Genomic DNA, 22,429 nt, shown 5'->3' with positions numbered 1-22,429 from the left:
TGGGTGAGTTGTTTCCTTCCTGCTTTCCCTGAGCCTTTTCCCAGCAGTGTCACCCAGCTGACTGAACAGGAGTCCTGGGGGCTGCTGCTCCGTGGCAGTGCCCTCGTTGGGGTGCACCCAGCTGCACTCTGTGAGCAGTCAGGATTCCTTTTGGGTGCCTCTGGAAGCACAGCCCACAGCAGGGCACTGCTGCTGTGCCTGCTGTGCCCCCTGAGGATGGCAGGGAGGAAAAGGCTGCTGGGAGAGAATGGCTTCACAGAGCCACTCTGGGAACTGGTCACCCCTCCTCACAGCGAGGGCTGCTGGAAGGGAGCCCAGGAGAGCCCTGCCAAGGATGTCTTCATCCTCATACCCCAATGCAGGCAGTGTTTGCAAATACTGAGGTGATGCTGCTCCACCAGGGGCCAGCCAGGGATGATAGTGTAGCTTTGGGTGGCTCTGCTCAAAGGCCCAAGGGCCTCAAGGTGTGTTTTGGCTTGTGGGGCACAGTGGGGGTTTGGATGGCCCTGGAGGAGTGACAGGAGGACATTGGCTATTTGGCCATGAACCCAGGATGGCTGTACTGAACCCCACAGTCCTGAGAGGTGAGGATTCCCTTATTTACAGTCACAGTGATGTTCTCCAGCTGTACCTGAAGCACAAGGGGGGGGGTGTCCTAATGCAGCACAACTTTTATGGGCTGAATTGATTGCTGGTGAAATACCCATGCCTCAGTATGCTGTGAGATATCCCTGCATCCCACCATCACCTCAGAAGAGCACTGCAGAAACATTCCAGTCCTGGTGCAAGGGCTGCATGTGGCCAGAGCCCATCCACTGTGTATTGTCCAGGAAGGATTCTCTTTGCTTTGGCAAGAGTGAGAAGCAGGTTCATTGAAAAGATCTCCACTGGAGTACCAAAAATGCTTTAAAATGGTCTGTTTTGCATTGAGAAGGTGTTGAAATGCAGAATGGATGGTTCTTGTAAGCTGCCCCACCTGAAACACCAAAGGATGGAAGTAATTAATGAATTAATTTCACTGTCCCCATTGGAAAGGTGCTGGCCACAGCCCTGGGAAGCAGTTGATGGGGATGTGGAAGGCAGCTGCCTCCCTTGCTTTGATCCAAACCAGTGTGAGCACCTGTCCAGAAATGTGGGGTCATGCTGGCATCTTGCAGTGCCAGAGCCTGAGATGAGACATGGCTTCTCTTTGAAGTCAGGAACAACAATCTCTGAAAATAATATTAATTAAACAAAAGCAAAACAAAAAGCAGGACCTACTCCACTCCCGCATGGGATGATATGACAAAGCCTTTCCTGTGGCTGAGTTGGTGCTCAAAAAAGAGGAGGGAAGATTTCTAGCAGCCTATCTCCTTGGTAATGGGCCCATTTCAATCCTGTGGTTAATTATATTAAATAATTATGGTATTTAGCTCACTTACCCTGTGCCTTTTCACACCCTGGGTGACTATGATGGCAAGTACCAGACAGAGCAGTGAGGGGAGGTGGGGTCCATGCCCAGCCTCAGCTCTCTGTGCCAGCCCTCTCCCAGTGCTGGTGAGTTCAGAGGTGCCCAGGCTCGTGTGGGCTGCGTGGAGCACCTGGAGCAGGGGGTGATGCAGGGGGAGCCTCCAGAGCACTCTGACGCTCCAGTGCACAGGGCCAGGAGCTGTTCTCTGGCTGTGTAATGAGACACTGCCACACCTGTGCAAATTTCCCCATAGCCTGGGGCTTGGGTGGAACCGTGTGGGATCATTAAATGAGGCTGCTTAGGAGTTACTTGAAGATGGAAGGTATGAAATCCACACATGAAATGGTGGCCATGTCTAGGTCATCCCCTGGGCTTCTGACCGGTGGCTCTGGCTGCTCTTGGCCTCTGCCCCTGAGGGACAGGCAGAGCTGGCTGGTGCAGAAAGCCCAGCTGAGCTTCTGCTCCATGGTGCAGAGTGTTTGGGACTTGCCTGGCAAGGCCAGGGTGTGCCCTGGCATGAGGAGCCAGCTGCAGGCTCAGGGGGTGCCTGTAAGGACAGGACCTAAGGGAGAATGGAGGGTGTGCGGATCTGGGATGCAGAGCTGGTCCTGCTCTGTTTGGGGCATGGTTCATGCCACTTTCAGAAAGGTTCTGCTTAACTCCTCTGCATTTGTGCTTCCTCACTCCCCTGGACTGGGATCCCAAGGAATTGGGAAGGAAGCTGGGAGGAAGAAAAAGGCTTTTAGTTTGAAAGGCCTTGTTTGTTTGGGAGCTTCCTTGGTGCTTTGCTGCACACAACCCAGAAGAGAGCTCCCAGCAACTCCCTGCTTATGTGGGTCCCCAGGGAATTCTGTCTTACTCCCCCACCTTCCCTTCCCAGGCATTAATTCCTGGGAGCTGGGGCTGTGCTCTGGAGTCTAATAATGCAATATCTGTTCTTTGGTAGTCAAGACTGCAGGGTAGAAAGCTGATCCCACAGCACAACTTCATTCTACAGCTCAGTGATGTATCTCACTTCTGGGCAAGGGGGTGGATCAGAACATGGAAGCCACATTTTTCCCTTGGAGACTTGTGCAGAGCTGGAGCAGCTCCAAGCACAGCTCCCAGGCTTGCTGCCTGCTCCATTCCAAGCTGCAGTGGTACCGGGGCTGACAGGCGTCCAGGTTTAACTGGAGGAGCAGCAGTTCTGGTTTGAGCAGAGTTGCAGGCAAGTTGTTTTCCTCCTGTTCCACTGCATGTTGCCTTCCACACATGTGCAGTGTGAGGGGTGTTTCCCCCTGCCTTTGCATGGCAACAGGCTGGTCTGTAAATCCCTGTGAGTCCTCTGCATGGGGACAAATGCAAATGCTCCATCAGCCATGGCCTCCCCAGGTGACATTCAGCACGTGCTTCCCTGTGCTCTGACTGCCTCCCTGCAGCCTCAGCTCAGAAGCACCACTCAGGCTTTAGCATCTGCTCTCTTGAGCTTTGCAGCCCTGAAATGCAAATTATCTTCATCACATGTTATGTGCTGCTGACTGTGGGATGTGCCCAAATATTGAGTAACTTCCCAAGCTGAGCCTAACTGCAGCCAATGGGATCTAAGGCTGTTTCTTTCCATTTGGGTCATGAAGAGAATTTGGATAGGTGATTAAAAGAGGTGCTGCCCTCCCCAAACAGCTGGTGGGAGAGGCAACTGCCAGGAGAGGACTGGGTTGGAGGTTTGCTTGAAGAAAGATAAAGTGAAATTCTACTGGAGATGTCACACTGGGTCTGAAGATACCTTAAGTATTTTGGAGAGGACCAAGACTGATGCTAGATGGTAGTAAATTGCTATCAGAGGAGACATTTAGGAACCAAAACCCCAACTCTAGAGCTTGATTTTGGGTTCCTCTTTCTTGCAAGTGGGACCTGCCTCTCCCAACAGGATGAATAACACACCTGCTGTATCCCCCTTCCCAAAGCAGCCTTGGGCAGCTCCCATGAGATCCCTTTAAACCCAGCCCTGCTTGACCTTTGTGTCCAGTTGAACAGCATGACCCAATCCTTGCCCATGGGGAAGCCTTGTTTGATTGTGGAGGTAATAAGCTGATTGGAACACAAGAGCTGATAGTTTCAAGTAACTGCAACTTAACCTCGCTGCATAAAGCGTCATTGTCCTGCCACAGAAATCCTCTGTCTGGGAGAGCACAGCTGCAGGGGAAATAAATGCTCTTCTTTTTTTCCTTTTTCTTTCTCTTTTTGCTGTTTGTTTGTTTAAACCGAGGGCCCTTGGGTCAGTTTGCTCTGGTTGGCTGCAGCACAGTGCTGATGGGATGTGGGTGCTGAGCTCTGCCCAGGGGCTGGGGCTCCCTGAGTGACTGCAGGGCAAATTCCCTTTAATCCAGGGAATTAAACCCCAAGCAAAGCCATTGATGGTCATGGGTTTAGTTGAGATCCAGGCCAAATCCTGTTTCCACTGAAGCTAAATGGGAGCTTTAGCTACTGGTTTCAGAGGGATCAGGGCTAGGACCTACAGCCAGGTGTTGAACACATCTGCCCTACTGACCTCAGCAGGATGGGCTGCCCTGCCCGGGGATGGGTTCTGGCTTCCTGTGTGCTGCAATGATCTCAGAGTACTTAGGGTGGCAGTGGATGCTCAAGCTGTGCTTTGCCTCCCCTGTACAGTTCCTGACACCAAAACAACCTTGACAGTTGACAAGGTCCTGACAGCCTTGCTCCATTTGAGCCATCACCAGGCACCAGCTGCTGATTCATCATTTGCCTTCTCAAAACCATCTCCTGGTATGGAAACAGCTCATCACTGCCTGTAACCTGCAGGAACACCAGATCCTGCAGCATCTGTTTTGGACATCAAGGCAAGTGGACCTGGGACAGCTTTATCTGTGGTAGACCACTACTACTGGTGTTGTACTAGAACTGCTGCTTGCTTGCTGCTGCCAGGGGAAGTATTCCTAGACAGGCTGACCTTCCAAGCTGTGTTATAAATTGAGAGAAAACCCAGGTATTTTTGAATACATGTATATGGATGGTTGTTTTGGACAGAAATTGCTGGTTCTGGGTGCTGGGAGCTGCAGGAGCAACCACCTCCATCACTGCTGCATCTCCAGCTCAGGACTGGAGAGAGCTGGCTCAGGGCTGTGCTGCCCAGCACACAGAACCATGTTGTTCTTCCAGCAGTTCAGACTGTGTGAAGGTAAGAGGCAGAGGGGTTATTTTGTTTACTTAGTTTTATTTTTTAAAAGCTTCCTATGTTTTTTCAATTCCTCACCCACACAAATCCACGGGGTGAACAAACAAGGTCTTAGTCCAGCTGGTTTTGGGCGCACTTAGAAATCCCCACGGGGATTTTTATCTGGCAGGGCTGGGATCCTCTCTTCCCAGTCACAGCTAACATAAAAACATTTCTACTGATTAGTTGCACTTATTTATTTGTCCAAACACCCAGCACCCCAAGCCTGTATTTGTGTGTACTCAAATGTCTTCCAAAAGCCACTCCTACCACCCCTGCAAAATAGTTGGAGGGTGACACAAGAGTGATAAACATCTGGCCATGGGAATGCTCTGGAGTGAATGGAGTTGTGAATGGGGACCAGGGACACTGAAGTGGTGGTGATTTCACTCCACATGAGACCAAAATAATCCAGGCTTAGATGCCCCTGTGTCCCAAGGGACAGACAGTGACTCTGAGTCTCCAGCTCAGGAAAGTCCCTCGCTCAAGGAAGAGGCTTCGGTAGATGCTTCATCCAAACTTTTCTGCTGGCATGGATCAAGGCTGGATTTGTGATTTCATTGTTCACACTGAAACCCTTGCTTAGTGTTGACTCACAGGGGGAAGCAGAGGTTTGTGATCTGTGGCAGGAATCAGCTGTCTTCTTGGTCAAAGCTTCCAGCTTGATGACGGGGTATTTGTTGGAAGATGTAAGAAATTCTACTGCTTGGGACTGAAATAATGTCACTTAATTGCTAAGACACTGGGAAAGCCTCAGAGATTGAGTCCATACCAACTGCTGGTTCACATGCTGGTGAAATCCTGCTGTTGTAAGTATATTCTTAGACAAATGTGATTTTTGTGCTCTGTAAAAGCAAAGTTTTATTATTTTTTATTATTTTTCAAGCATCGCCTCTACAAGCTACTCACACTTCTCCAAGAAAATATCTTTGCCATTACTACTAAGTAGGTGCTTTTTAGAAACTTTGGAAAAATGAACTTTGAAATGAAATCCAGAAACAATTAAATCATCCAGTTCTGAAACCTTTTAAACCATAAGTTATTTTCTCTGGTTTATGGGTGTCTTCCCCATTCTCTTTTGGAATGCTTTGGGTTTTACTTAAAAACATTGCAGCAGTGGGAAATGGTTTTGACAGAAGATCCAGCCCTTTTTTTTTGCATGTCCTCAGCACAGAGGCAACAACTACTAGAAGAAAACCCCAAATATTTTCTGCTTGACGTGTTTCTCATCTGCCACTCTTGTGGGCACTGGGAAATGCAGGAACACTCTGCCCAGCTGCTGGCAGTGCCATGAACCTGCTACTTGCTCTTCTTTCCCAGGGTAGCACAAACTGACCCTCCAAGCTCAACAGAAGTTTCATGGTCCAGCTTTTTAGGCCCACACATGCCACAGCCAACACTGCAAAGTCCAGCTTTGGCTCTGAGCCCTTGGAGGGGCTGATGGGGGGAGCTCCATGGACCACCTGGTCCTACACCTTGTGTCTCTCCTAGCCCTCATCCACAGGACATTTGCAGCTCTCTTAGGAATTGCTGGAGTCCCAGGACCCCACCACTTTTTGACCTGAGCCTCTAGCCCTTCTGTGCTTCCCTTCTTCTCTCTGCTGCCCATAATGAGGGGCAGATCTGGGACAACTGGAACAAGTAGGGGTGGGAATGTTGATGTGGCTCAGGCTGGCTAAGGAGGAGCTCAGTGATGAACCTGGACAGCAAGGACTAGGGTGGCTGTGATCTCCCTGAACACTTCCCCTTCTAGGCCTGGGGTTCTTCAGCATGTACCAGGCTCAGATCCCAAGAAGCTCTAAACCATGTGTGGCTTGACCTGCTCATCTCAAGCTGGAGGTGCCTGATGAAGCTCCTGTTACCTTCCGCTGTGGCCCAGAGCAGGAACCTGGCTCTGCTTGCATCTCCTTGGGCAGAGGTATTTCCAGCTGCCAGCACAACATCACTTTTCTTCTCCAGCACAGATGCACAAGCAGGGAAGCTCTGTCAAATCATAGGGACTTTGGCCCTTGAGAAATCTATTTCCCTTCCTTTTTTTGGTGACCTGAGCCTTATCCCAGCTGGTGAAGAGCTGGTTTATGATTCATGACTGGAAAGAGAGGCTGAATCAGAGAGTTTTGGCAGCAGCCAGGCTGAAGGTGGGGTTTGAGGATGGCACTGGCTGCAGGAGCTGTGAAGGCTCAAGCAGCCCCCAGGGAGGGTCCCCAGCTGTTCCCAAGCCACCTGCCCCTCTCCTAGAGGCAACCCTGTGCTGGCATTGAGATTTCTCTGCACAGTGCCTTAGTCCCAGCAGGGATTTTTTTCTCATAGGGAAGGCTGCATGGAAATAACCTGGTGTGGGAATCTTCTCTTTGCACTGAGGGGTTAAAGTCTGCTCCCTCCTTCCAGGCTGACCGTGGAAAATCCTGCTCATGCCAGGGACTGTGCAGGACAGAAAGGAGGGCTCCTAGGATACATGATACAAATAACACAACTTGTTCCACGAGCAGCGGAAGCCAGCAAAGCCTGTTTCCAATGGGTTTGTGCTGTGGAGTAAAGGATGTGCAGGAGTTCTCACTGGCCAGTAAAAGCTAAACATACACCATCACCTCCTCATCAGCCACCCAGCTTCACAAAACTTACATTCCCACAATAACTGGGAGGCCCATGTGGCTGAAAGTGTCTGAAAAGCAGGAGAGTTGGAGAGGAGGGGTGCAGGGGTGGTGTGGCTGTGAGAACCTTGTTTCTGTAGAAAATCAGGTTGTAAAAATAAGGATGCAGGCAGACAAAGTCTGGGCTAGTTTAATATGTTTCCATCATTTTCTACCTCAAACAATGCATCTGCTTTGTGATGATGATCATTTTGCCAGGGCCAAAGGCACTCAGAGGGAGAGGTTTTCCATGACAGTGTAACATGGTGTGACATGGGGTACTGTGGGCCCACAGAAGTGTCATTCTGTTTGGCAATCTGGCTTTTGGCCTTCAGACTGGACAAACTTGTGTCCCACTTCAGCCCAGACCTGGCATTTTTGCTTTGATTGCCCCTGCATCTCAGACCTTGGGATATCTGGTGGTCAATGGTGCTAAAAGCAGAGCCCTGTCCCTGTCCTCTGCACCAGGTGTGAGTGACCCCTGAGCTGTATCTGACACTTAAAGAAACCAGCAGCTTAGTTTTCTACTTTTTTCCTGCTGAGATCACATCACATTTGATTTCTAGGAGACAATACACGTGTGATGGAGATGCTCAGCAGATGCTCAGCAGATGCATGCTGGAGCCTCACAGGAGCCAGACCTTCATCTATTTGTCACAAGCCCCTTGTTAGGAGCAGCACCAGGTCATGTCTTTGAGGGATAGTGGAGATGAGGAAGAGGTTTCTAACTAAACCTGACAAAGATGTGCTTGATGATTTCTGTCAGGATGTGGTGAAGGCTCCCTGGTGACACACTAGTGGGGAGGAGGGGGAGTTACTGTGTCATTTTCATGAGAGTGGCAGTGGGGCCACTGATGTCCCTTGACTCTGAGCCACCCGCCCTTGGGGAGAGGCCCCACCAGAATTTGGTGTCCTGTGAGTGAGGGGGGGCTGGGAGAGCCCTGCTCCTGTTCCCACTCACCTGGGTAGGAAGCAGCGTGGTCCACACCCTGCCCCACCCTCCTGAGCCAGCCATGGGAGTTGTGGCTGTGGTGTGCTCCTTGACAATTTGTCTCTGGGTTTGAGGGATGAGCATAAAAGCTGTGCCCAGCCAGCGGGGGGGGCAGGAGCTGCTTTGCCCCGCTGGGAGCACAGCCCGGGGCCGTGGCGGTGGCAGGAGGTGACACAGCTGAGGTGACTCCTTCCTGCCAGCACTGCTGGGTGCTCATTAACAGGGGGAGGAGAGGGTCTCGAGGTAAACAGAACAAGGCTGGCAGATGACTGTGCCATCTCTGCACAACCTCGTCTAAGCCTATTTATATAAATCATGTGAAACCCAAATTAGAATTTTATCCATCTGCTGTGCTGTAAGTCGCTCTTCCACCAGCACAGCAAGCCAAGAAAATGCTCTTAACTCCCTAAGATCTGCCTCGAGTGTGAGCAAGTTTTGTGTACAAGGCCCGTGGCTGGTGTGGGGGTGCTGTGCTGCACATCCTGCGAGGTGCAGGACAGGCTGGCACCAGGCTCTCCAGCAGACAGCACTGTCTTGACATCAAAGGCGAGCCAGACAGAGGTGTGGATGTTCAGAGAGGTCTCCAAGGCTCCTCACTGTGTGTGGGAGGACAAGGGCTCACCTCTGCCTCATGTGTGACACAACCATGGCTGAAAGCATGGAGCAAGACCACCTCTGCCTGACTCCTGTCCCCGTGCTGAGGCCCAAACACTGGGGTGAACTTGCCATGGTTTGGCACAATGAGGAAGGTCAGGAAATGCTCTCTGCTCTTTCCCATGTGTCCTACTTGTGACAAAGCTGTACTTTCAGCCTTTCCCTCAGGGAGGCTGTCACCCCTTTGCTTTGCAGATGCCCTGTGCTCTGCACGGGGTAGCTCCTTGGAGGAGTCACACCCAGGTAACCCCAGCGTGGCCACAGCTCTGTGCCTGCCTTCATCTGTGGTCACTGAACCTGCCACTCCTGTGGGAGCACCCAGGGCCATTCCTTGGGAGCACACACTTGTGGGAGCATCCCAGGGCTACTCCTGTGGGAGTGCACACTTGTGGGGGCACCCCAGGGCCACTCATTTCTAGGAAACACTTCTGCCTCCTCACACTGGAGGTCCCTGATGGAGATGATGACTCACCAAGGGATCTTTTAACCTCTTTACCCACTACAGTTATGATCTGCCTTTCTGGGCATTTAGTGCTTTTCCTGTCATTAAAAAGAAAACCTTTTTTAAAATTAATATTTTTTTTTTTTTTATTTTCCCCTCACCGAATTGAAGATTTCAGTGAACAGTTTGGGGGTAAACAAGCAGAGATGACACTGTGGAGGAACAGTTGGTCAAGTTTGTGAGAGATGGAGCCAGATCTAAATATGGCACAGCCTCGCTGGTATGGAGCAGAAGGAAGGAGGCATATGTGTCTGAGCAGTTGGATTGCTGCACGCTCTGTTAGATTTCCTTAACATCAAGTGCGTATCTTCCTCTTTTCTTCCCTTTTTAGTATAAAAAAAGGAGTAGAAGCTCACCAAAAATGTCTTTGTGTGGAAATAGGGAAGGGCTAAGAGGAGGTGATGGACCCTCTCCATCCCCACTGGCTCAGTTTATGGCTGCAGGCAGATGTGTCTGCATGAGGGGCTCCTCCACAAGGACCAAACTAACAGGCCACCCCCAAAATTTGGCCTGGAAAAGGCCTTCTCCCAGGTGACCTCCATGCTCCCTGGCATTGATGGAATGACTGCTTTGGGCCATGTATCCCACAGAATCCAAGAACTGCAGGAGGGAGGAGATCACCAGTGTTCATCTGGAGATGCTGCCCACTCTCAGCCTCTCAGCTGGGCCTCTGCCCACCAGGGGCAAGATGGACCAGGGCTGTGCCCTCAACCTGGGTGTCTCCTACAAAGTCCCAGGCCACTGTGTTGACAACTGAAAACCCAATTCCCTCCAGCAGTTAGCTCCTCCTGGGAAGTACATCTTCACACCCCGCTGGTTGCATCAGCTTTTGAGCCCCTTTGTCTGCTGACAAAAAGCCTGCAGAGAAATCAATGTCCACAGAGTGTGTTCACTGCTGGAAAGAGCTGCACAAGGACTTCACTCTCCCTCTGTGGCTGACTCTGGAGACAACCAGAGGTCAGGTTATGCCAGAGAGACACTGTGCTGCTGAATGCACACTGCCACTCCTCGTGTGCCTCCTGCCTGTCCTGGTGGGTGGGTAGATGTACTCACAACCCCTGGGCTGGGGGACTGAGGCTTTCTTGTCTATGGGATGGTCTTGCTGCATTTTCCCACAGCCAGGGAAAGGCAGGGAGCTGGAGAGGAGAAGCCAAAGGTGAGACTATTGCAAGCAGCTTTAGTCAGGGCTGTGCAGAACGTGACCTCCTCTAAAAAGTTATTTGCCAGCAAATTATATATGCTTTTATTTTTGTTTAATTGCCTCTGTTCCCTAATTGCATTTTAGATGGGAGACCCCAAAAACCTCAGCACAGGAGAAAGAGCTACAGAGAGAGAATGGAGCAAGGCAGGTCCCAGAGTCCTGGTTGTGCTGCCTGGTGTGTCCCAGCAGTGTCAGCTGCCTTGGAGCAGCCTCTCAGCTACTTCTCTTGCCCTCTGAAGACTTGTGTGAAAATGACCAACACACAAAGGGCCAGGGCTGCTCCTGGAAGAGGAAAAGCCTATTGGTGTGCTTGAATGAGGGGCTGAGGACAGGGCATGAGTGTCTGCATTCACATCCTGGGAAAGCAGTTGGAGATTGATCCTGGTTTGGTCACCCACTGATAAGCTAATTTTTAACACCAACCATGTGAGTATAAAAAAGATTAACCCTAAGTTTTAGAGCTTTGGTGACATAAAAAAAACATGGTCAAAGCACTCGTGTAAGGAGATGTTTCAAATGCCCTTTTGTGAATGCAGAGGTTCATCTTATTTGAAGAGGTAGAAACAGGAATACAGAAACAATATTCTGCAACGTAACACTGCTGCTTGTTTCACAATTTTGTGTAATTCATTTTTATGCACAGGCTCTTAATTCAAGTCTCTTTTTTTCCCCTGCTCCCCCTGTGCAATGCAATCCCATTTGTGTCTAGGTTACTGGCAACCCGTATATCAAGCTCTAGCCAAGCATGTATTAAAATAAAGCTGCAATCTGCTGAAAAACAGGTTTTAAGATGGAAACAAATAATTAGAAACACACCAATTAGTGTCTGTCTGACAACAGGTTGAGCTCTGCACGGATTTAAACAAAGCTGTAACGGCAGGATGTGAGCGATTCAAACTGGAGGCAGTGGCTGAGTGTTGGTTTTAATGGGTCAGCTGGAAAAGATGTGGGGAAGGGGCAAACCTGGTTGGTTTTGGCTGGGGCTGAGCACCCAGACTTGTGAGATAAAAGAGAAATACTTGGGGGCCTTCTAAGGACTGAGGCCTGGGGTGAAGCAGGAGCTTTGGCTGATGTCAGAGTGCAGCTGCTGGGTCCTGCCCCTCTGCGGGTGCCTGCATGGTGTGTGTTTGCTGGGCACTGCTGACACACCAGCCAAAGGTGTGGAAGCATTTTCTGTGGTTTTGTACCTTTGCTGTGAGTGTTTTTGTGCCTGCAGACTCTGGCCATGCCCTGGGGCAGGGCAGAAAGCCCTGCCCGTGTGCCCTGGCCAGGCAATGGACAGCAGGGCCTCTGGGGAGCTTTCCAGCAGCTGCTGAGAGCAGTTCAGTCAAATACTCTTTTTCTCTCATTGGCAGGAGCATCTCACCGCTGGAATTGCAGTGTGCCCTGTCCTCAGCAAGCGTGTGAGAGAGCAAATCACTCCAGCAGCCGTGGAGCGTTCTTCTGCACCCATTGTTATGGAAATTGCCTTAGAGACTGTTGCTCCAGCAAACATTTTTAGAAGCAGGAGTGAGTTGCACAAGAGGAAGAGTGCTCAGAGGTGAGGAAAAACCCCCTGGAGGCTCTCAGCACTGCCCCTTCCCCCAGCAGCTCTCCTGGTGGGGATGGGATTTAGGGTGGGGATGGGATTTGGGGTGTTCCTTTGCCTGGTAAGGCAGGGAGAAAGTGCTTGTGGAGGAGAAGCCCCTCGTGCGTCAGTCTCCAAGGAAACCCTTGGTGCTGCGTGGCTCAGCCTTCCTTGCACGCCTGGGCAGTGGCTCACACATCCCAGGCTTGTGCCTGAATCACACATCCACACTTTGATTTGCCAGTGGCGTTTTATGGGTGCAAATTTTAGGCAAATTGTGGGGTTTTCCTACCCCTAGATGCCACTTTATCTCAGAGAGCCTCGTGGTTGGCTTTGGTGTGCAGCACGAGTGAAACCAGCCCTATCTCTGTTTTGAGTGCACATTCCTCACTGTTGAGTCTGGAAGGAGAAGCCTTCTAATGCTCCCACACCTGCCAGCATCTCCAGAGCAAGCCTGGGAGCCTGGTGGGTACAGGGAGGCTTGGGCAGCAGGTGCTTCCAGGTGTGCTGCCACCAGCCTGGGTGCAGTGCCTGAGCCAGGGCAGGTTAGGGCTGCCCACCCACAGGGCAGTTTCACTGCTCATCCCCCTTTTGTGCTCAAGTGCCCAGCCCTGAATTTTAATTTAAAAAAATCATCTCTTCTTGTCTTGATTAACTACAAACAATTGCTTCTCTTGAGTTTGCTTCTCACGCTCCTCATCCCTGCCTGCTCTGGAGCAGGACCAGCTCCCCAGCCTGTGCCCAGGAGCTTCCTGCAGCCTCAGCTGATGGAAGGGGAAAAGCACAGATCCAGTGACCTTTGTTTGCCTCACTGCTGCTCACAGTCCCTGCCTGACATTTGAGGAGTGCTGTGAGTGCTGGAGGGGCCATGGGGATGGGGTATTGGGCAAAGCACGTGAACCTCATCCTTGCTGGTAGAATACAGGCTGAGCCGTGACCCTTCCTTTCCCTCTCTGGAAGTCACAGTTGACTTTCATGGTGGTGTCTCACCAGGAACCAAGAACTTCCTCCAGCTCCCTGCTGGCCAGGCAGAGGGACTGACCACAGTTTGTGTGTTCCCAGACTGTTTTACTGCCCACAGCAGTGGAGCTGGAGCAGGGTGGGATGTCTGGCTCTGTGGGATGTTGTGCTACTCGCTGCCAGTGCCATGGGATAGGACAAGAGGGAGCAGATAGGCTGGATCTGGGAGGGGACTTTGTCATCCCAGGGGAGATGCTGGGGATCCTGAGGTGGTGGCAAGGTGCCACTGAACAGCCTGGCTGTTAAACACTGACCTGTCAGGTCCCCAGCTTCAGCCTGGCTGCTCCCTGGCATCCCGCAGCACTGCCTGGGGTGGGGAAGGACAGCTGCATCCCATCCCATCCCATCCCATCCCATCCCATCCCATCCCATCCCATCCCATCCCATCCCATCCCATCCCATCCCATCCCATCCCATCCCAGCCTCCTTTGGCTTTTCCAAGCTGGCTGGTCTTAATTTCACCAGGCACTTCCTGCAGGACCACAGTGCTGGGTGCTGCAGATGTGCTTGAAGGCCCTGAACACCCTGACCCTTGTGCTGGTGAATTGTCCAGCTTTGCAGCCAGTGCAGCTGAAAGGGTATTTTTCTCCCTGAACCTGGCAAACTCTTTATCCCAAGGATCCTTGGTGATGTTAACCCCCAAACTTCAAGAGCCAGAAGCACGAGATCAGCATAAGGTCCCAGCTTTCTTTTGATAAAGAAAATCTGGGGGGAGGGTGAGAAAGGATAATTCTTTGGATTTTGCATTCTGAGCCACTTGTGCTTATTTTACCTCCCTTGGTACTTTATCTGCTGCACTTGTGCAGGCTGGAAGCTCCTTTTTATTTTGTTTTGTTTGCTTTTAATGTGAAAACTGAGCTTTTTAGGGCAAGTAGCTGAAGCTTGGCCACAGGAACTGAGCCCTGGGCCGTGCCTGACTATGAAAGTCAGATGCCATTGCTGGACATCTGGCTTCCTTAGTGCCAGATAGCAGGGAAGAGCACTTTAATATTTATCCTGAGCTAAAAAAACAAGTAGAATGGAGAAAAATATACAAAGTAGGCTATGAAAACAGGGTTTGTGAACATCTGAGATCCGCTCCTAATTAATAGCAGTTCCCATCCCAGAAATCATACCATTCAGCAAAAGTTAATCATCTTTGCTCATACATACAATACCCTTCAAGAGAGAATGAGTCACCCTCATTGAAATGTCTAATGTTATGAAATCCAGTGTGACTGATGTAACAGACCCAGCTAAGCTCTCCAAATTGGCCAGCAGCACCGCAGTGAAGCTGCTGTGTGTGAGCTGACTTCATTGAGTTCTGCTCGTTTGCACCCAGGATGGATTTTCCCTTTAGTTTCTGGAACAGACTCACAGCAAAGGGCCTAGGAAGGCTGTGGGAGGGCAGGTGAGTGTGGCAGGAGGGATTGGCATCACCAAGCCCCCGTGGTCCTCACTTCCCAGCATGAAACTGCTTGTCCCCACCTCTGGGAGCCCACAAAACGACAGCAGCCCCGATCCTGAAAACATTTGGGCACCCACGTAATTCACAGCTCTTTGGGGTGTCTGGGACCAGCACTTCAATCACACCACTCTACATCTTTAACCATTTTCTGGCCTGGGTCTTTATTCTTCCCTGCTTGGTTGAGAGAGAAATGTAGGTTGAATTCAGCATTAAGATTCTGCCTTGATATCAGCTGTTCCCTTTTAAATTAAATATTATTACCTGCAAACATTTCCTTTTAGCACTGGGAGCCGTTTGCTTGGTGTACTTTGTTTAAATGTCACCATATGAATTACTGAAAGTAATTTAAATATTTAAAGACATATACTGCAAGTCTAATTTTATTTTGAAATCCTGAGCCAGGCTCGCAGCTGATGCAGCAGATAACAGCTCAGCCTGGCACCCCTGGTTCCTGGCCCAGTTCTTTAAATTAATGATTTGCATTTCCAGCACCTTTCACCCAACAAGTCTGGGCTCTGAGATTTTTTTTTCCAGCCAGATTTTCTTCTCTCTTTGAGATATTGCAGCCCCTCTAGGATGGATTTGAGTCCCTTGGCAGCTTCTCTCCCATCCACTTGTCCACCTTGGGTGTCCTTCTGGGGCATCTGCTCCATAGGGCAAACCCTTGGAGCAGTAAGATCAGAAATGCCAGGGCCCCAGCAGAAGAGACAGCAGTGCTCTTGTGTTTCGTGCTTTCCAAGTAGAGAAGATCCCCCTCCTGACACAACCTTTTCATCTCTTGTTATCTTTATGAACAGCTTAAAAAAAAAGTACAATTTTGGGCACACTGGCCCTGCTGCTTAAGAGCTGTTCCTCTTCTACCTCCTTCACCTGCTGGGATTAAAAGCTACAGGTAATGCTGGGGAGTAAATGAAAGGCTTTCCACGAGGAAATAAGCTAAAACAGTAAACAAAAGGCTGATTCTTAGAAGTAAAACAACTGAAGGTGTCACCAGGAAAACATGGTGATGAATCTCTCTGGTCCTCGGAAGTTGCCTTACACATGTTGGAAATTACCTTCTGTCTCAACCAGCTCAGTGTGTCTGGTGCCACTGTGCTGAAAGCTTCTGGCTGACCTGAATACCCAAGGTTTTCAAGGAAATCATATTTCCCGTGAGAAATGTCACCACCAGAGCCAAGCCTTTCCTGAGAAAAGCCTGGGTTTGGTGGGTGATTTCTCCTGCTCTGGGAGCAGCCTCCCTGAGGAGCTGAGCTCCCACTGCTGTGTTCCTGTGGGCAGCAGCTGCTCTGTGGGCACACCCAGAGCTCTGCTCTCACTCCTCTGGCAAGGGAGTCTCCAATGCAAGGTCCAAGTAAAAGCCTTTTAATCATCCTGCAGCCATCTCCTGGGAGTGTTCAGCTTTCCTGCTGCCCTTCTCCCTCCAGAGCAGAGTCTGGCTTCTTGCGCAGAGCCAGTGACTCATTCCCTGGGATGTCTTTGCTGAATTTGCCTGGTCACCTCCTTCCCTGAGCGCTGCTTCCTCACTTGTCAGATGGTGAGTGAAGGAGCACAGGCACAGTGTGTGCTGGGATGGCACCAGCTGCTGGCAGGATCCCCCTTTCCTCGTGCCCTGGGTGCCCCTAGGCTGGTGCCCCCCTCTGTTGTGGGCAGAAGGGAAGTGATGTGTGTCTCCAATTCCATCCTTCTGTTCAAGATCCACCACCTGAGCTATGGAATGCTGTGAGCTCTCCCTGCTCCCCTGGGTTTGCACTTTCCAGGGTGCCATTCACAAGGACCTCAATGTGCAAAGAGGAGCTTTGTGAAGTCCAGCAAAGGGAGTAGGAGCCCCAAGGAGGAATGACCCCACTCACCCAGTACAATGACCCTGTACAAACTGGGAACCAACTGGCTGGAAAACAACTTTGCAGGTTAAGACCTGGGAGGTCCTGGTGGATCACGAGCTGACCACGAGCCAGTGGTGCTTTCTCACAATCAGCAATATCGTGAGCTGGATTAAGAAGAGCATTGCCAGCAGGCCAAGGGGGAAGAAGGTTTTGATTCATCCTTTTTGATCAAGCACTGCTGCCAGAAACTGGATTGGCACCTTGTGAGTGTTTCAGGTACTTCTTGCCAACTCTGAGGTCCGGCAGAGTCCTGCATGAAGGATCTTAAACCCCAGTTCAAGGCTTGGAAAGCAGGACACAGACAGAGGGAAGGAACCTGCCCAGTATCACACAGCTGAGCCAGTGGGTGGGTTGGGAAGTGACTGGACTCTTCCCTGAGACCTGGTTCAGTTCCCTCTGTGCTGGGTCCTGTTCTTGTAGGTCATATGTGTGTATTCAAAAGTTGTGAGTGTACCCAAGAGCATCAGGCTGACCAAAGAGATGCTTTGTGTTCAAAATAAAGTCCTGTTTCCTGGAAACGAAACTTTTTTTGGGGGAAAAAAGAGCAGGGCTCAGCTGAACATTGCTAACACTGTGAGGAAAATAGAAGTTGTTTTTTGATGCTCTGAAAGAGGAACCAGCCTCTTGCTCCTGAAATGCTTCACGGAAATGGATTCTTGGGTGTTGTTTAGTTTTATTTTAACTGCAGTGAGGGGTTGCAAAACCAGAGAATTTGACGCAAGGAAAAAAACCTCTGGAACCAGAGCATTTTCACAGATGTCCAGCAGAAGTTCTCCATGGGAGAGCACAGGTGGTGAGAGCTCAGAGCAGGGCACGAGTCTGGGCTGCCTGTCCATCCATAGCCACAAAATACACTCAAACCAGAACAACTGCCTGAATGAAAAGCAGCATTGAAGGGAACAGGCACCAGCTGGGAGACCTGCACAGCTCATTGGAGTAAAAGGATATGAATAATGATTGACTTTAACACCACCCATGGTGAGAAGCAGCAGCACAGTGCAACTTGCTGCCCCAGTGTCTGTGTTGGCCGAGGGTTTAACTGGTGCATTTTGGGGTTTCACTGATAGCCAGGGCTATGGGGCCTGGCTCTACCACAGCAGAGCTGAGCTGGGCTGCCTCACTCTTGCAGCAGTGGGAGAAGCCCTGGCAGGGTTTGCATTTCAGAGGAGCAGTCAGGTGCCTCCCAGAACCAGGCTGAGGAGCAGTGACCCCCCCAACTCTGTGTGGGGAGAAGCCTGTCCTGGTACTTGGTGGCCCTGCTGGAAATCAGCAGCACAATGAAGAGGGAAAATGCAAAGGCTGGAGAGCCAAAGTGTCGTGAAGTCTTTATGTCTCCTCTCAGCTTCTCCCACCAGAGGGACAGGCCATGCAGAACCTTCCCTGGGAGGCTCTGCACTGCCTGCACCCAGTCCAGATCTTCACCATCTGTCCACTTCCCCTGCCACAAGTCAGCATCCCAGCAGCAGCTTGGGGAGATGAGTGAGGGTCACAAAACTCAGCCCCTGGGCATGTACTGGGAAGCTGGGCTGGGCACACAGAGCAGGGCGCAGCCTGCTCAGTGACAGCCCTTCCTGGTGGGTGGTGAAGCTGCTCTCACAATGGTTTCCCATGAAAAGCCTGCACCAGGAAGTTCCCCACTTAGGCTCCTTGGAAAAAAAAATCTTCCTCTGCAGGAAATTGCTTCTTGAAAACAGCCTGGCTGTCTGGAGAAGCTGCAAAGGAACTGACGTGTGCGGGGCGGGCGAGGTGCTGGATCTGCAGAGCCAGGGAGGGATGGAGCCCAGCAGAGCCAAGGGCCAGGGCTCAGACAGCACCAACAGGTCCTGCACTCATGTCTTGGGCCATTTCTCTCTTGCTTCACTCTTTTCTAAGGAGAAAGGGTTTTTCTGGCATACAAAAGGAGGAATAAATGGGATATGGAGGTCTGTACTCAACTCCAGGCTGTGCAGGCTGTGTCCAACACATGCCTGAGCCAGAGTAGATGTTTTGGCTTCTTAAGTCCCATAAATATTCTGTCCTACTCCATCATTGCAGTGACAGACTCTGGAGGGTCTCATGCCAAAGGGAGCATTGGAGCTTTCCTCTCCTCTGGTCCTCTGCAGGAGAGGATTTTCTAAGGATGGTGACACACAGCTCCCAGACTTCCTTATTTAAAATTCACTGCTAAAAGGATAAATAATCTTAAATATTCTCCATTTCTTCCTCTGGAAGGAGCCTGGAGCCCAGGAAGTGAAGCAGGGAAGAAGGGGAGTGGTGTTGCTTAAGGATGTTTTCTCAGTTTAATTAGATTGGAGCTGCCCTCCCTTGCTGGGGGAGCCTCTGGGCTCTTGGCTCCTGCTTAAACATGAGGCCCCTTTCTCTCCTGGGTTTCACAGAAAACACACCGGTTTCCATAAAAATTTAGGACTTTCCTCAAACCCTGAACATGGAGCCAGACTTTTCCTGAGTGGCCAGTGAGGGCAACAGGAACAAATTGAAGCCCAGGACATGTCAGTTCACTTTTTCACTGTGAGGATGCTGAAATACTGCACCAACTTGCCCAGAGAAGGTGTGGAGCCTCCATCCTTGGAGATATTGGGGTACCCAACAGTAGGGGCAATAGTTGCCCTAAGAGATGCTGCTGTGAGACAGGAGCTGGACTGGACACTCCTCAGAGGGACCCCCAGCCTCAGCCCCTCTGGGCTGCTGTGATCCCTGTGAGATGGTAATGGCCCCACTGCATGGGAGGGGATGGTTTGCTTCTTCTGCAGGAACCTGCCAGAGAACAATTCTGTTGTCTTTGGAGCAGAGTTCATTGACAGATTGACAAGAAAGTCTCCAGCTGTGCAGGAAAAGGGCATCTCAGAGAGCCAAATGTTATGTCCATTTAATACAAGAAAAATGGCATTATCCCAGAACCTCATAATGCCAGTTCCACGTGCTTGTGGCTGCCTTGTGTTTCAGAAGATGCTCCCCAAAGGCTTCTCCTTGTGGTGCTTCTCCCCCAGCCTCCATCCATCTGCCTTGCCATGTGGAAGATGCTTCCAGGGCTCAGCATCCCCGCGGGATGGAGCCCAACATTGGAGATTTGCCCCGAGGCAGGGCTGTGTTAGGAAGGGTGAATCTGTTCCCATGGCTGAGTTGGATGCCTGCAGTGCCAGAGCTGATGCTCCACGGGGATTGTTTGCTGCAGACAGGAGACTTGGACCCTCCTGCTGAGTGTTTGTGGGTGAAAGGCTTCGCCAGGCCAAAGTCATCTGACATTTTTCTCGGGGGCGGGTGAAGTTAATGAGTCCAGATTAGGCAGTGCGGAGGCTGGGGAGCTGAATTTCTGCTGAATATATATGAAGACAAATGTAAATTCTAAACTTTCTAGGGAGTATTTTTACCCTGGCTCAGTGCTAACATTGATAAAAATAGTCACAAATTAGTGCAAGAGTAGAAAGTAAAATTGGGGATTTTTTTTCCCTGTTAAAACCATGCATCTGCTACCATAACTACCAGGAGTTAACCTCTTCCATGCATTAATGAAACATGGGGTAAACCATCAACAAGTGCCCTCTCCTGACAAAATAACTCCTACAACATTAAGTAATTAGGAAGGGAAGCTGAAATGAAATAAAAAGTCTTTTTTAAAAATTTATTTTTAAAGATAGAAAAAAGTGATTCAGTCCTAGAAATTCAGCACTGCAAGAGGATGTTAACATCACACCAGCCCACCTGCCTGGTTCCTTAGCACCCAAACTCTTGTAAAGGTGATGGGAGGTATCAGCCCTATTCTACAGATGGGAAGTACACAAAACTGTGGATTCACTCAACGTCACAGAGCAAACCAGAAGCTGGCCTGGGGGCCCAGGTTACCTGAGCAAATTCCCAGCTGAAATCTTGCTCACAAAGCACAGCTTTGAGCTGCCAGTCCAGCATTGAGCTGCCAGGAAGGCGCTTCCTGTCTTGGTACTGATGGATATTTGATCACACAGGCCCCTGAGCCAGGTGAAGACTCCTTCTAGAAGAGTTTAATAGCTTTATGGGCTGGTATCTGGGCCACCAGTCATACCTAATGCCTCTTCTTAGATATAGCAAACAGCTGATGAGCGGTGAGAAGGTAAGTCCTATGAAGGTTTAGCTGCTACAGCCCAGGTTTGTTGGGGGAGAGGCTGGAAGGAAAATCCTTTGAGGGTGAAGTGTTGTGGAGAAAGTGCATGTAACCAAAAAAAAGCTTTTCAGAGGTTCATTTTTAAGAAGAAAATATATATTAACTTCTGACCAGCTTCTATTTTACTTTACTCTATAAATCCTTAGGAGCCCCTGCCTCACCTAAGCTGTAGGCAGTACCATGCATCCCCTAGGGGTGTGACACCTTCTGCCCTTTACTCACATCTTGCCTCCCCCCTTGGCTCAAAGTAGGGTCTGTCACATCCTTGGGAGCAAAGCCTCTGCAGGGGCTGCCAGGGCCTGGAGTGGGTTTTGGGCAGACATCTGCCAATGATGCACTTACCTTGTGTTCTGCCATGACTCATTGTCTTTGTTTCTAAAACATCAAAACAGCCTGTGGGCTCTGCAGTCAGAGAATCTGGGAAAAGAGAGGTGGTGGTGATGGAAATGAGGAACCTGAGCTGGCATCTGCACCAGCATCATGGGAGGTGGGGACAGGTGAAGACAAAAGCAGTCTGAAGCCAAGGCAGCAGGATGGGACTGTGGGCAAGGGGGAGTTGCCTGGTCACTGCACTGGGCATCAAGCAGAAGGACTGTTGGAGGATAGAGCCTTTCCAAGCAGAAAAACAACCAGAAAGATGCACACAGCCTGTTTTAGAAACTTGGGTCAGGTCTGGTATTGTGGTATGGGGATGGTGGCAATCCCCAGGCTCCCCAGGCCACTGGTCACCAAACCTGATGGAGTTCAAGAAGGGTTTGGACAATGCTCTCAGGCACGTGGTGGCACTCTTGGAATGGTCCTGTGCCGAACTAGAAGCTGGGCTCAATGATCCTTGTGGGTCCCTTCCAACACAGGATATTCTACGATTTCATGATTCCACATGTAGAGTGGTTATCACTTTGTGCAGTCCTTGTCACGAGCACTTGGGGCTTTTGGGACCTGAGCTGAGAAGGGCCAAAGCAAAATAATGTCACTTAACAGAAGGGTGACATCCTCTACCTGCCCAGCCAGGACCTGAGGGACATTGGAAAATCTTCCCCTGGCTCCTGGCTGCTCCGGGCTGGCAGGGCAGGGGCCATTTCTGGACAAGTGTTTTTCTCCTGCCTGTCAGCAAAGCCTTGTGCATGGGGAGACAAACACCACCAGCACCCCTGAGCCCTGCCAGCCGCGCTGGGCTGAAGGAGGTGCTGGCACGCCGTGTCCCGGCCCCAGCCTGCAAGCCCCGTCTCAGGAAACCTTGCGGGGTCGAGATGCCCCCTCCACGGGAGGGGATTTCGGGGGCTGCCCGCAGCTCTCTGCAGAGCAGGGATTTCCCTCTGGCGGGAGAACCCCCGCGGGTGTCGGTCCCGGATCCCGGCAGGCCGGTGCCCGGGCTGCGGCGCACTGTGAGCGGCTGACTCCAGAGGGCAGCACGGCCACGGGCTGGCACCGGCGCCCAGCGCCGCGACCCCTGCCCTGCCAGCCCGGAGCCGCCAGGAGCCAGGGGAAGCTCCTCCAGTGTCCCTCGGATCCTGGCTGGGCAGGCAGAGCGTGTCACCCTTCTGTTAAGTGACATTATTTTGCTTTGGCCCTTCTCAGAGTGAAATCTGCACTTGTCTCCGCAGGTGACGCGTCTGGAGCCTGTCCCGAAACTGATGTGGTTGCTGATGCGACCGCAGAATGGAGGTGAAACATTTCTCTTCTGGTTTCACAGGACCGCACGCTGGCAGCTACACCTGCCTCCCTCACACCACCAGAA

Source organism: Camarhynchus parvulus, chromosome 12 (assembly GCF_901933205.1).
Source record: "Camarhynchus parvulus chromosome 12, STF_HiC, whole genome shotgun sequence".
Lineage (NCBI taxonomy): Eukaryota > Metazoa > Chordata > Aves > Passeriformes > Thraupidae > Camarhynchus > Camarhynchus parvulus.
Note: the sequence above shows the minus strand (reverse complement) of the source record.